Source organism: Gobio gobio (genome assembly GCF_949357685.1).
Source record: "Gobio gobio genome assembly, chromosome: 21".
Taxonomy (NCBI): Eukaryota; Metazoa; Chordata; class Actinopteri; order Cypriniformes; family Gobionidae; genus Gobio; species Gobio gobio.
In genome coordinates this window covers 40,379,355-40,395,494 of record NC_137117.1, presented here as the reverse complement: position 1 = coordinate 40,395,494, position 16,140 = coordinate 40,379,355, and positions in this window count along the sequence as shown.

Here is a 16,140-nt window from a genome sequence, read left to right as displayed (position 1 = left end):
ATGCAGGATTGGGTGAGCAGAGGAGACCTGTTTAAAAAATATATAATATGACTAATTATCCCAAATTTTGAGTTGAAGCACTAAAACAACTAAATCTAGTAAAGTAATAAAAAACACAACTATTAAAGTGACCAGAAAATATTCAAAATCTATAACAGTAATGATTAATAATTAGTGTTAGGGAAAATCCACCAAATGCCTTGAATTCAAAGTTTATTTGGACTAAAATGATTTTTAAACAAATGAAGAGAAATAAGCAAAAACTTGGGAGGGAAAAAAAGCCAATTGAATGAATTCTGGTGTGTGTGTGGATGAGCAGGGGTGCTGTGCTGGTATATTGATTATGATTGATCAATGCAGGATAAATTAATCAATAATCCCGTTCCAGTAAAGTGCAGATGCAGGAGAATGTCAGGAGAGTACGAGTTCATTTATTTATCCATGACTTCCAGTTGAGAGTATATGAAAATTGAGTTAAATTAGAAGAAAAACAAACCCGATCTGCGGAGGAAACCGCACGCGTGCTGGGATGTGTCCGATCAGATGTCGTGGTTTGGTTCTCCGGCTGGGAAATGTTTAAGAAGTGTTTCTATAAGACTGTGATTTGTTTGAGATACTGTATTGTATCCGGTTACTTTCCTCCTGGTCTCATTGTGAACGGTTCATGGTGTTATTCTAGCCTACAGGGGAAAAAAAGAACGCAATCGCTGGACAAATATGATAACAAACGATAAGACGTGTCAGTTTTCATCCGCCATCTTGTCTTGACATGCTTGTTGTCAAAATTGACTCTATCATCAAATATTCAGTTTCACTTGGAAACATGTCACATTACGGGATCTGCAAATTAATTATTCAATTATCCATTAAAATATGTAATGATTATTCAATTATTAAATTAAAATATGTTGAATTATCAATTAAAACATGTAATGATAATTAAATTATTAAAATATGTAAGAATTATTCAATTATCAATTAAAATATGTAATGATTATTCATTATTCAATTAAAATATGTAATGATTATTCATTATTCAATTAAAATATGTAAGAATTATTCAATTCAATTAAAATATGTAATGATTATTCAATGATTTAATTAAAATATGTAAGGATTTATTAATTTATCAATTAAAATATGTAAGGATTATTAAATTATTCAAACTATCAATTAAAATGTGTAAGGATTATTCAATTATCCATTAAATATGTAATGATTATTCAATTATTAAATTAAAATATTTTCAATTATCAATAAAAAAATTAATAATTCAATTATTAAAATATGTAAGAATTATTCAATTATCAATTAAAATATGTAATGATTATTCATTATTCAATTAAAACATGTAAGAATTATTCAATTATCAATTAAAATATGAAAGAATTATTCAATTAAAATATGTAACAATTATTTATTTATCAATTAAAAAAATGTAAGAATTATTCAATTATCAATTAAAATATGTAATGATTATTCATTATTCAATTAAAATATGTAAGAATTATTCAATTATCAATTAAAATATGAAAGAATTATTCAATTATCAATTATGTAAGATTTATTCAATTATCAATTAAAATATGTAAGGATTATTCAATTATCCAATTAAAATATTTAAGAATTATTCAATTATCAATTAAAATATGTAAGAATGATTAAATTATCAATTAAAAGATGTAAGGATTATTCAATTATTCATTATTCAATTAAAATATGTAAGGATTATTCATTTATCAATTAAAATATGTAAGAATTATTAAATTATCAATTAAAATATGTAAGGATTATTCAATTATTCATTATTCAATTAAAATATGTAAGGATTATTCATTTATCAATTAAAATATGTAAGAATTATTAAATTATCAATTAAAATATGTAAGGATTATTCAATTAGTCATTATTCAATTAAAATATGTAAGGATTATTCATTTATCAATTAAAATATGTAAGGATTATTCAATTATCAATTAAAATATTTAAGGATTATTCAATTATCAATTAAAATATGAAAGAATTATTCAATTAAAACATGTAACAATTATTTATTTATCAATTTAAAAAAATTAAGAATTATTCAATTATCAATTAAAATATGTAATGATTATTCATTATTCAATTAAAATATGTAAGAATTATTAAATTATCAATTAAAATATGAAAGAATTATTCAATTATCAATTATGTAAGATTTATTCAATTATCAATTAAAATATGTAAGGATTATTCAATTAAAATATGTACAAAACCTGACTTGACTTTAAGGAAGCGGTTCAATAAAGGACAATTATATGTTTAAACGTCAACTATGTCCTAAAAACAGACGACAAATGAGTGGAGCACTCTCATCTTCTCCAGCTGTTTTGACTTGCGTGCATGTATGTAATGTCATTGATGCTAATTGTGTTTACATGTAGTGTTTTTATGTGTGCCGTGATGTCCTGCAGAACACAATTATCTTCAAATGTTCTCTCTCTGACTGCGTGTGTGTGTGTGTGTGTGTGCGATGTACCGTCCTCGCTCTTCTTCCCTCATAAACAGGTCAGTCGCAGCACGGCCTGACCGCTCATGTTCATTGATAATCAAGAAGATCCGCAGCCATCGTGGCAGGGGGTTTCAGCATCCGTTAACATCTCCTGTCCCTCCTCATCAGCTTTATGCACATCACCAGAGCGACCACTCTTCAAAACAAGACAGAATTATTCATGCAATCTTTTGTAGATATTACAAACTATAGAAATGCTTGGAGAAAGAGCGCGAATGAAAATTATAATGCATGACTCTCAGGGTTCAGAGGTCACATCCAATGAGACACAAGCAGTTTCCACTTACCTGATCAAAGACATGCATTCAGAGGTCAAATCCCAAAGGATTTAGCTTCATTCTAGCTAATTATGAGCCTAAAGATGGAGGAAGCAGAAGAGAAATGCATGACGCGAGATAAAATAAGACAACATGCTTTATACACTGTAAAAAAGGAATAAAAGTTGTAAATAAAACAAAGATTTTTGGGGTTTGTTTTACTTGAAAATACTATTTATATGGAAGCTTGTTGCTGCAATGGAATAAAAAAAGAATTCATGAACTAAAAAAGTCCGAATTGTGAGTCATAGAAAGAACTGTGAGTCATAAACGTAGAATTCTAAAAAAGTCAGAATTGTGAGTCATAAACGTATAATTAAAAAAAAGTCAGAATTGTGAGTCATAAACGTAGAATTCTAAAAAAGTCAGAATTGTGAGTCATAAACGTAGAATTCTAAAAAAGTCAGAATTGTGAGTCATAAACGAAGAATTCTAAAAAAAATTCAGAATTGTGAGTCATAAACGTAGAATTCTAATAAAGTCAGAATTGTGAGTCATAAACATAGAATTCTAATTAAGTCAGAATTGTGAGTCATAAACGAAGAATTCAAAAAAATTCAGAATTGGGAGTCATAAACGTAGAATTCTAATAAAGTCAGAATTGTGAGTCATAAATGAAGAATTCAAAAAAATTTAGAATTGTGAGTCATAAACGTAGAATTAAAAAAAAGTCAGAATTGTGAGTCATAAACGTAGAATTAAAAAAAAGTCAGAATTGAGTCATAAAACAGAATTCGAATAAAGTCAAGTCAGAATTGTGAGTCATAAACATAGAATTCTAAAAAAGTCAGAATTGAGTAATAAAACAGAATTCGAATAAAGTCAAAAGTCAGAATTGAGTCATAAACACAGAATTCGAATAAAGTCAAAAGTCAGAATTGTGAGTCATAAACATAGAATTCTAAAAAAGTCAGAATTGTGAGTCATAAACGTAGAATTAAAAAAAAGTCAGAATTGTGAGTCATAAACGTAGAATTCTAAAAAAAGCCAGAATTGTGAGTCATAAACATAGAATTCTAAAAAAGCCAGAATTGTGAGTCATAAACGTGGAATTCTAATAAAGTCAGAATTGTGAGTCATAAACATATTTCTAAAAAAGTCAGAATTGTGAGGCAAACTCAGAATTCTAATAAAGTCAGAATTGTGAGTCATAAACGTAGAATTCTAAAAAAAGTCAGAATTGTGAGTCATAAACGTAAAATTCTAAAAAAGTCAGAATTGTGAGTCATAAACATAGAATTCTAAAAAAGTCAGAATTGAGTCATAAACACAGAATTCAAAAAAAGTCAAAAATCAGAATTGTGAGTCATAAACATAGAATTCTAAAAAAGTCAGAATTGAGTAATAAAACAGAATTCGAATAAAGTCAAAAGTCAGAATTGTGAGTCATAAACATAGAATTCTAAAAAAGCCAGAATTGTGTCATAAACGTGGAATTCTAATAAAGTCAGAATTGTGAGTCATAAACATATTTCTAAAAAAGTCAGAATTGTGAGGCAAACTCAGAATTCTAATAAAGTCAGAATAGTGAGTCATAAACGTAGAATTCTAAAAAAGTCAGAATTGTGAGTCATAAACGTAGAATTCTAAAAAAGTCAGAATTGTGAGTCATAAACGTAAAATTCTAAAAAAGTCAGAATTTTGAGTCATAAACATAGAATTCTAAAAAAGTCAGAATTGAGTCATAAACACAGAATTCGAATAAAGTCAAAAGTCAGAATTGTGAGTCATAAACATAGAATTCTAAAAAAGTCAGAATTGTGAGTCATAAACATAGAATTCTAAAAAAGTCAGAATTGAGTCATAAACACAGAATTCGAATAAAGTCAAAAGTCAGAATTGTGAGTCATAAACATAGAATTCTAAAAAAGTCAGAATTTTGAGTCATAAACATAGAATTCTAAAAAAGTCAGAATTGAGTCATAAACACAGAATTCGAATAAAGTCAAAAGTCAGAATTGTGAGTCATAAACGTAGAATTCTAATAAAGTCAGAATTGTGAGTCATAAACGTAGAATTCTAATAAAGTCAGAATTGTGAGTCATAAACATATTTCTAAAAAAGTCAGAATTATGAGGCAAACTCAGAATTCTAATAAAGTCAGAATTGTGAGGCAAACTCAGAAATCTAAAAAAAGTCAGAATTGTGAGTCATAAACGTAGAATTCTAATAAAGTCAGAATTGTGAGGCAAACTCAGAATTCTAATAAAGTCAGAATTGTGAGGCAAACTCAGAAATCTAAAAAAAGTCAGAATTGTGAGTCATAAACATATTTCTAAAAAAGTCAGAATTATGAGGCAAACTCAGAATTCTAATAAAGTCAGAATTGTGAGGCAAACTCAGAAATCTAAAAAAAGTCAGAATTGTGAGTCATAAACGTAGAATTCTAATAAAGTCAGAATTGTGAGGCAAACTCAGAAATCTAAAAAAAGTCAGAATTGTGAGTCATAAACGTAGAATTCTAAAAAAGTCAGAATTGTGAGTCATGAACGTAGAATTCTAAAAAAGCCAGAATTGTGAGTCATAAACGTAGAATTCTAAAAAAGTCAGAATTGTGAGTCATAAACGTAAAATTCTAAAAAGTCAGAATTGTGAGTCATAAACGTACAATTCTAAAAAAGTCAGAATTGAGAGTCATAAACGTAGAATTCTAAAAAAGCCAGAATTGTGAGTCATAAACATAGAATTCTAAAAAAGTCAGAATTTTGAGTCATAAACATAGAATTCTAAAAAAGTCAGAATTGAGTCATAAACACAGAATTCGAATAAAGTCAAAAGTCAGAATTGTGAGTCATAAACATAGAATTCTAAAAAAGTCAGAATTGTGAGTCGTAAACGTAGAATTCTAAAAAAGTCAGAATTGTGAGTCATAAACGTAAAATTCTAAAAAAGTCAGAATTGTGAGTCATAAACGTAAAATTCTAAAAAAGTCAGAATTGTGAGTCATAAACATAGAATTCTAAAAAAGTCAGAATTGAGTCATAAACACAGAATTCGAATAAAGTCAAAAGTCAGAATTGTGAGTCATAAACGTAGAATTCTAATAAAGTCAGAATTGTGAGTCATAAACGTAGAATTCTAATAAAGTCAGAATTGTGAGTCATAAACATATTTCTAAAAAAGTCAGAATTATGAGGCAAACTCAGAATTCTAATAAAGTCAGAATTGTGAGGCAAACTCAGAAATCTAAAAAAAGTCAGAATTGTGAGTCATAAACGTAGAATTCTAATAAAGTCAGAATTGTGAGTCATAAACGTAAAATTCTAAAAAAGTCAGAATTGTGAGTCATTTAGGAGCAATTAAACAGAATTGTAAGAAAGGAAGTGAGAAATGCAAATTATAAACTTAGGATTTTGAGAAATAAAGTCAAAAAAAATTTGAATAAATTTTTATTAGTCCACAACAAAATGGTACGTTTAATTCAATGCCTTTTCTTCCGTTTCTTTGTAAGTGTTTGTGAAATTTACGAGCTCCTAAATGAACCTGTTTCTGCGGTGGCCTTTTTTCTGCAGTATTGTGAGTCATAAACGTAGAATTCTAAAAAAGTCAGAATTGTGAGTCATGAACGTAGAATTCTAAAAAAGCCAGAATTGTGAGTCATAAACGTAGAATTCTAAAAAAGTCAGAATTGTGAGTCATAAACGTAAAATTCTAAAAAGTCAGAATTGTGAGTCATAAACGTATAATTCTAAAAAAGTCAGAATTGAGAGTCATAAACGTAGAATTCTAAAAAAGCCAGAATTGTGAGTCATAAACATAGAATTCTAAAAAAGTCAGAATTGAGTCATAAACACAGAATTCGAATAAAGTCAGAATTGCGAGTCATAAACTAAAAATTCTAAAAAAGTCAGAATTGTGAGTCATAAACGTAGAATTCTAAAAAAGTGAGAATTGCGAGTCAAACTCAGAATTCTAAAAAAGTCAGAATTGTGAGTCATAAACATAGAATTCTAAAAAAGTCAGAATTGAGTCATAAACACAGAATTCGAATAAAGTCAGAATTGCGAGTCATAAACAAAAAATTCTAAAAAAGTCAGAATTGTGAGTCATAAACGTAGAATTCTAAAAAAGTCAGAATTGTGAGTCATAAACGTATAATTCTAAAAAAGTCAGAATTGAGAGTCATAAACGTAGAATTCTAAAAAAGTCAGAATTGTGAGTCATAAACATAGAATTCTAAAAAAGTCAGAATTGAGTCATAAACACAGAATTCGAATAAAGTCAGAATTGCGAGTCATAAACTAAAAATTCTAAAAAAGTCTGAATTGTGAGTCATAAACGTAGAATTCTAAAAAAGTGAGAATTGCGAGTCAAACTCAGAATTCTAAAAAAGTCAGAATTGTGAGTCATAAACATAGAATTCTAAAAAAGTCAGAATTGAGTCATAAACACAGAATTCGAATAAAGTCAGAATTGCGAGTCATAAACAAAAAATTCTAAAAAAGTCAGAATTGTGAGTCATAAACGTAGAATTCTAAAAAAGTGAGAATTGAGTCATAAACACAGAATTCGAATAAAGTCAGAATTGCGAGTCATAAACAAAAAATTCTAAAAAAGTCAGAATTGTGAGTCATAAACGTAGAATTCTAAAAAAGTGAGAATTGTGAGTCATAAACATAGAATTCTAAAAAAGTCAGAATTGAGTCATAAACTCAGAATTCGAATAAAGTCAGAATTAAACAGAATTGTAAGAAAGGAAGTGAGAAATGCAAATTATAAACTTAGGATTTTGAGAAATAAAGTAAAAAAAAATTTGAATAAAGTAAAAAAAAAACAATTTTATTAGTCCACTACAAAATGTCACGTTTAATTCAATGCCTTTTCTTCCGTTTCTTTGTAAGTGTTTGTGAAATGTACGAGCTCCTAAATGAACCTGTTTCTGCGGTGGCCTTTTTTCTGCAGTAATTCCTGCCTCAAGGGCTGTTTAACGGAGCTGATGACGGATGAATGGGTTCCCCACGTGTCTTAACACACACCGCCCGCGTTCAGGACTGACAGATTAACATGTTCTACACTCCAGTGCTTCACTCGTAGACCTGAAATCTCCAATAACAACCTAAACAATAAAATCTGACAACAAAAAAACGTTTTTGTAATATAACACTAGTTACAGTGCCTCCCGACCAATGGAAGAGAAGAGTGTAGGTGAGTTCAGGTGAGAGTTTAGCACCCCCCCCCCCTTTGAGAATACACATGAAAATGCACTATCCAAACTTAAAGGGCTGTAATTCAAGAATGCTTTGGAATATAGACCTAAGTTTGGTGTTGTTTTAAAGCAGACGCTCTGCAGATTATTCCTGAAGTGCAAAAAGCAATTCAAAATATGAAAGTATGAAAAAGTTATGGAAGTTTAAATTTACTGTAAATAAAAAATACTGTACTAAATATTTTTTATATAAAATATATATTTTACAAAAATGTTTTAATCTAAATTTACTATAAAATCAAAGCCATATGTCTAACCAAGTTGTGTTCCAAATTTGAAGTTGATATCACAAAAATGTAAGTCCCCATGAGATTTTGTTTAGGGCGCTGTACCAAAAACAATCATTCAAATTCCATTGATTGTTTTTTGATGCATTTTCCTGTAAATTTCTCACTTCCATCACAAAATGGTCACCAAATATGGAACCTTGAGACTCAGACCTTTCCGACGATATGCGTTTTGTCAAGATTAGAAAAGATTTTGATTATAAAGTAGGGATGCACCAAAATAAAAAAATTCTTGGCCGAAACCGAAAACCAAAAAAGAGGAACCCAAGGCCGAAAACCGAAACCAATTATGAGTACCATTGCATTTATGGCTATTACTGTGTACTAACTTTACTAAAATCAAGGCATTGCAATTGCATGAATTAATATTAAAGTTTCAAAGAATAAATCAATTACAAATTATGTCAATATTTATTTAGCAAATTGCAACAATGCACAGTATAAAATAAAATTCAAACTATTCTATAAAATTCAAAATGTTTAACTTGACCCCACTCATTTGTACATTAAATATAATGTACAGGCCTACAGAAAGTTTTAAAATTAAATGTTCTCTCATAAAAACAAAGTGCATTTAGGTCTAGTGCATTTTAAATTTTTCTCTGTAGGACTACAAGAAAGTGCATTCTGAACAAGTGCAACTGCTTAAAAGATACAACTATTTTCTCTGTAGGCCTTCAACATAATAGTGTATCAAAGCAAAGACTGCCATAGCCCATATGTTAACTGTAGATTAGGGGTGTAGCGGTACACAAAACTGACGGTTCGGTACGGGTTCGGTACGGCAGTTTTACAAAATGCCTTTTTATTTATTTTTATTGGTTTACTGAAAAAAAAGTCACTGTCCTTAAATGAATTAAATTATAACTAAAAGTTTATTGAAGATATTGCTGTAAATTATATAGGGAGCCCTTACTTGCACATTAATATTAAAGGTTAACAACAGAGCCCAAACTATTAGCCTAAATTCAGTTGCTGTTTATTTTTAGGTCTAATAATCAACACTCAAATAACACATTGTGTGCAAACATGTAAACTTCACATAAGGCAGTTTTAGCAATAACTTCTAAATCTAATTATAAAATAGTTTTATCCAATTCGTTGTTGAAATATAATAATCTATACACAGTGTCATTTTCATGACAGGTTTATTTAAACATTAAATAATCAAGATATCATTAACAGCTTAAGTAGAATATAATGAATATAACGGCTAATATAGTGCATTTATTTAGTGAAAGAGTTGATTTCTCTAGTGAATAAAATTCTGTGGACACTGAATGACTGAACGTTACATGACATTGTTTAGTTTACAGCAGTTATATTGACGTCTTTCCGCCGTTGAAACACTGATTGAGCGATTACACCACATATGAAAGGTGACAGTAAGTTGTAATGTATCCTCAACATACCTTCAGATGTTCATTCATGTTTATTCTTAAGGAAGAGATGATCGATCGCGCTCACAGATGATCGCGTTCACGCCGCTTGAACTGTGATGTGATCAGTGATGCCACATTAAAGAGCGTCAAAACGGCATTTATCGTTTAAATTTCGTGATCCATGTTGATCGATGTTGGTGTGGGAACTCGGATTGAAGTGTGTTCCACGCTTAAAACATGCCCACTGTTAAAGATTGCATTCGGAAACCGTTGGGTTTCACAGTGAAGTCTGGTCCTCTTCTCATCGAGAACATGAGCTGATGCACTGAACAGCTGTAATGAACAGTATCAAGAAATGCCGTTCCATCTGCTCTCCATAGGTGCATTTTAATGGAATTTGTCAGTGCTTGTGCATGGAGCAGACGTGGGTGTTTCTCAGATATACTGAAATACGTCCACACTGCAGACATGTTGCTTCAGACAAGCACGCGCAGGTCGCGGTTTCTGTTTGCGTCATCACAACATTTCCCTGGTGATAAAAGTCTTTCGGTGGCCGAATATTCGGTGCATCCCTATTATAAAGTAGTTCAAATACATGTTGTAATATGAAACATGACACCGCCCACTAGGGGGAGGAGCCAGCTAGAAGCATTTAAAGTACCATTTCCATGGTAACGCAACGTCAAATTTCAAAACGGTTTCCACAGGATGAATTTTGAGTTCGCAAGCTTTCGAATGATACCTAATTTATGATAATTACTCAAATATATAATACGAAAAAAAGAGGATCAAAAAAAGAGTGCGGGACGGTTACAGTTAAGAGGTTAAGACCAATACATCTTGATTGGCAGGAGCGCTGATGGCAGCAAACAGAAGCCAAACTGTGTTTGAGCAAATCAATGATTTGATGCACCACAAGTCCATGTCTGTAAAAGGGGGGAAAAAAACATTTTTTTTCCAAAGGATGGTGGTCGGCTGAGGCCAGTAAAAGGGGATTTTACTTCTCTCTATTGTTCTATATTGACTCGCGCACATGAAAAAAAAAACATTAAAGAGCCGAATCGTCAGGGCTAAGGAATCAGTCGCCTTTGCCAGAGCTAAAGTTAGAAAATAACAGGACTTCTATTCCAAACACTGAAGACACTGCCCTAAAAAATGCCATGGTGAAACACAGAGACACTATCTGAAACATGAGCGGGACTGAGAGCTAAAGTAGCATCAGCTGCAGGCAAATACTCATTTAAAGCGGTATGATGCAACAGCGCTCTATTAATACAGGAGGGTTTTTTCTGTCTCGCGGTGAGGTTTCCCCCGACTCGAAGACTCAATGTTTGACCACACTGGGCTATTTGTGTCACAAGAACCCGTCACAAGCAACTCCGAGGCATCAGACTTCGACCTGCCGGCTGTGTTGTGTGATTGTGTGTCTCTTATGTAACTCCAGAAGTAGATTAACCCTGCAGTCGACCCTCCGTTTGTTTGCCAAAGACCCTCTCTAACTCTCTAAAGGACATTTATAAATGTAACCTGTACATGCTCATGGAATTTTTTTAGCTTTCAAAACAAAAGATATTTTAATAATGACACAATGCAACAAAAAAACAAGTATTTAATCAAAAGTAACTTGCATTGCAAACGTGTTTTTTCGCGGGACAACGTTATTTTGAAGTGCTTCGGCTCTGGGTGAGTGTGCGGATGTTATATGGTTCCTTCTCATAACTAAAAAAGCGAGAGAGATTCATCCTGCTGCTCATAAAACATTCACTACTAGGCTTTTAGACGGAAAGGATCTCATGCTGACCATTAATAGACATGGTACTTCCTTGAAAATAAACTACAGCATAACAACTATAATGAAATGATCTTCACAATAGATAATTATTTACAGTGAACTCTGTTAGAGAGCTACATATTACTGACTAACCCCTGCCTCTGACTAACCCCTGCCACTGACTAACCCCTGCCTCTGACTAACCCCTGCCACTGACTAACCCTTGCCACTGACTAACCCCTGCCTCTGACTAACCCCTGCCACTGACTAACCCCTGCCACTGACTAACCCCTGCCACTGACTAACCCCTGCCTCTGACTAACCCCTGCCACTGACTAACCCCTGCCTCTGACTAACCCCTGCCACTGACTAACCCCTGCCACTGACTAACCCCTGCCTCTGACTAACCCCTGCCACTGACTAACCCCTGCCTCTGACTAACCCCTGCCACTGACTAACCTCTGCCACTGACTAACCCCTGCCACTGACTAACCCCTGCCTCTGACTAACCTCTGCCTCTGACTAACCCCTGCCTCTGACTAACCTCTGCCACTGACTAACCCCTGCCTCTGACTAACCTCTGCCTCTGACTAACCCCTGCCTCTGACTAACCCCTGCCACTGACTAACCCCTGCCACTGACTAACCCCTGCCACTGACTAACCCCTGCCACTGACTAACCCCTGCCACTGACTAACCCCTGCCTCTGACTAACCCCTGCCTCTGACTAACCCCTACCTCTGACTAACCCCTTACCCCTGCCACTGACTAACCCCTTACCCCTGCCACTGACTAACCCCTGCCACTGACTCTGACTAACCCCTGCCACTGACTCTGACTAACCCCTGCCTCTGACTAACCCCTGCCACTGACTAACCCCTGCCACTGACTAACCCCTGCCTCTGACTAACTCCTGCCTCTGACTAACCCCTGCTGCTGACTAACCCCTGCCTCTGACTAACCCCTGCCGCTGACTAACCCCTGCCTCTGACTAACCTCTGCCACTGACTAACCCCTGCCTCTGACTTACCCCTGCCGCTGACTAACCCCTGCCGCTGACTAACCCCTGCCGCTGACTAACCCCTGCCGCTGACTAACCCCTGCCACTGACTAACCCCTGCCTCTGACTAACCTCTGCCACTGACTAACCTCTGCCACTGACTAACCCCTGCCCCTGCCACTGACTAACCCCTGCCTCTGACTAACCTCTGCCACTGACTAACCTCTGCCACTGACTAACCTCTGCCACTGACTAACCCTTGACTAACCCCTGCCACTGACTAACCCCTGCCACTGACTCTGACTAACCCCTGCCACTGACTCGGACTAAACCCTGCCACTGACTAACCCCTGCCCCTGACTAACCCCTGCCACTGACTAACCCCTGCCTCTGACTAACCCCTGCCACTGACTAACCCCTGACACTGACTAACCCCTGCCGCTGACACTGACTAACCCCTGCCGCTGACTAACCCCTGCCGCTGACTAACCCCTGCCACTGACTAACCCCTGCCTCTGACTAACCCCTGCCACTGACTAACCCCTGCCTCTGACTAACCCCTGCCTCTGACTTACCCCTGCCGCTGACTAACCCCTGCCGCTGACTAACCCCTGCCGCTGACTAACCCCTGCCACTGCCACTGACTAACCCCTGCCTCTGACTAACCCCTGCCACTGACTAACCCCTGCCTCTGACTAACCCCTGCCTCTGACTAACCCCTGCCTCTGACTAACCCCTGCCGCTGACTAACCCCTGCCGCTGACTAACCCCTGCCGCTGACTAACCCCTGCCACTGACTAACCCCTGCCTCTGACTAACCTCTGCCACTGACTAACCTCTGCCACTGACTAACCCCTGCCCCTGCCACTGACTAACCCCTGCTTCTGACTAACCTCTGCCACTGACTAACCTCTGCCACTGACTAACCCCTGACTAACCCCTGCCACTGACTAACCCCTGCCACTGACTCTGACTAACCCCTGCCACTGACTCGGACTAACCCCTGCCACTGACTAACCCCTGCCCCTGACTAACCCCTGCCACTGACTAACCCCTGCCTCTGACTAACCCCTGCCACTGACTAACCCCTGCCACTGACACTGACTAACCCCTGCCGCTGACTAACCCCTGCCGCTGACACTGACTAACCCCTGCCGCTGACACTGACTAACCCCTGCCGCTGACTAACCCCTGCCGCTGACTAACCCCTGCCGCTGACACTGACTAATCCCTGCCGCTGACACTGACTAACCCCTGCCGCTGACACTGACTAACCCCTGCCACTGACTAACCCCTGCCGCTGACTAACCCCTGCCACTGCCACTGACTAACCCCTGCCTCTGACTAACCCCTGCCACTGACTAACCCCTGCCACTGACTAACCCCTGCCTCTGACTAACCTCTGCCACTGACTAACCTCTGCCACTGACTAACCCCTGCCCCTGCCACTGACTAACCCCTGCTTCTGACTAACCTCTGCCACTGACTAACCTCTGCCACTGACTAACCCCTGACTAACCCCTGCCACTGACTAACCCCTGCCACTGACTCTGACTAACCCCTGCCACTGACTCGGACTAACCCCTGCCACTGACTAACCCCTGCCCCTGACTAACCCCTGCCACTGACTAACCCCTGCCTCTGACTAACCCCTGCCACTGACTAACCCCTGCCCCTGCCACTGACACTGACTAACCCCTGCCGCTGACACTGACTAACCCCTGCCGCTGACACTGACTAACCCCTGCCACTGACTAACCCCTGCCGCTGACTAACCCCTGCCGCTGACTAACCCCTGCCGCTGACACTGACTAATCCCTGCCGCTGACACTGACTAACCCCTGCCGCTGACACTGACTAACCCCTGCCACTGACTAACCCCTGCCGCTGACTAACCCCTGCCACTGCCACTGACTAACCCCTGCCTCTGACTAACCCCTGCCACTGACTAACCCCTGCCACTGACTAACCCCTGCCTCTGACTAACCCCTGCCACTGACTAACCTCTGCCACTGACTAACCTCTGCCACTGACTAACCCCTGCCCCAGCCACTGCCTAACCCCTGCCACTGACTAACCCCTGCCACTGACTCTGACTAACCCCTGCCACTGACTAACCCCTGCCACTGACTAACCCCTGCCTCTGACTAACCTCTGCCACTGACTAACCTCTGCCACTGACTAACCCCTGCCCCTGCCTAACCCCTGCCACTGACTAACCCCTGCCACTGACTAACCCCTGCCACTGACTAACCCCTGCCACTGACTCTGACTAACCCCTGCCACTGACTCTGATTAACCCCATGCCACTGACTAACCCCTGCCCCTGCCACTGACTAACCCCTGCCACTGACTAACCCCTGCCACTGACTAACCCCTGCCTCTGACTAACCCCTGCCTCTGACTAACCCCTGCCACTGACTAACCCCTGCCTCTGACTAACCCCTGCCACTGACTAACCCCTGCCTGACTAACCCCTGCCACTGACTAACCTCTGCCACTGACTAACCCCTGCCCCTGCCACTGACTAACCCCTGCCTCTGACTAACCCCTGCCACTGACTAACCCCTGCCACTGACTAACCCCTGCCACTGACTCTGACTAACCCCTGCCACTGACTCTGATTAACCCCTGCCACTGACTAACCCCTGCCCCTGCCACTGACTAACCCCTGCCACTGACTAACCCCTGCCACTGACTAACCCTTGCCACTGACTAGCCCCTGCCTCTGACTAACCCCTGCCACTGACTAACCCCTGCCTCTGACTAACCCCTGCCACTGACTAACCCCTGCCACTGACTAACCCCTGCCTCTGACTAACCTCTGCCACTGACTAACCCCTGCCACTGACTAACCCCTGCCACTGACTAACCCCTGCCACTGACTAACCCCTGCCACTGACTAACCCCTGCCACTGACTAACCCCTGCCACTGACTAACCCCTGCCTCTGACTAACCCCTGCCACTGACTAACCCCTGCCACTGACTAACCCCTGCCACTGACTAACCCCTGCCACTGACTCTGACTAACCCCTGCCACTGACTCTGACTAACCCCTGCCGCTGACACTGACTAATCCCTGCCGCTGACACTGACTAACCCCTGCCGCTGACACTGACTAACCCCTGCCACTGACTAACCCCTGCCGCTGACTAACCCCTGCCACTGCCACTGACTAACCCCTGCCTCTGACTAACCCCTGCCACTGACTAACCCCTGCCACTGACTAACCCCTGCCACTGACTAACCTCTGCCACTGACTAACCTCTGCCACTGACTAACCCCTGCCCCAGCCACTGCCTAACCCCTGCCACTGACTAACCCCTGCCACTGACTCTGACTAACCCCTGCCACTGACTAACCCCTGCCACTGACTAACCCCTGCCTCTGACTAACCTCTGTCACTGACTAACCTCTGCCACTGACTAACCCCTGCCCCTGCCTAACCCCTGCCACTGACTAACCCCTGCCACTGACTAACCCCTGCCACTGACTCTGACTAACCCCTGCCACTGACTCTGATTAACCCCATGCCACTGACTAACCCCTGCCCCTGCCACTGACTAACCCCTGCCACTGTCTAACCCCTGCCACTGACTAACCCCTGCCTCTGACTAACCCCTGCC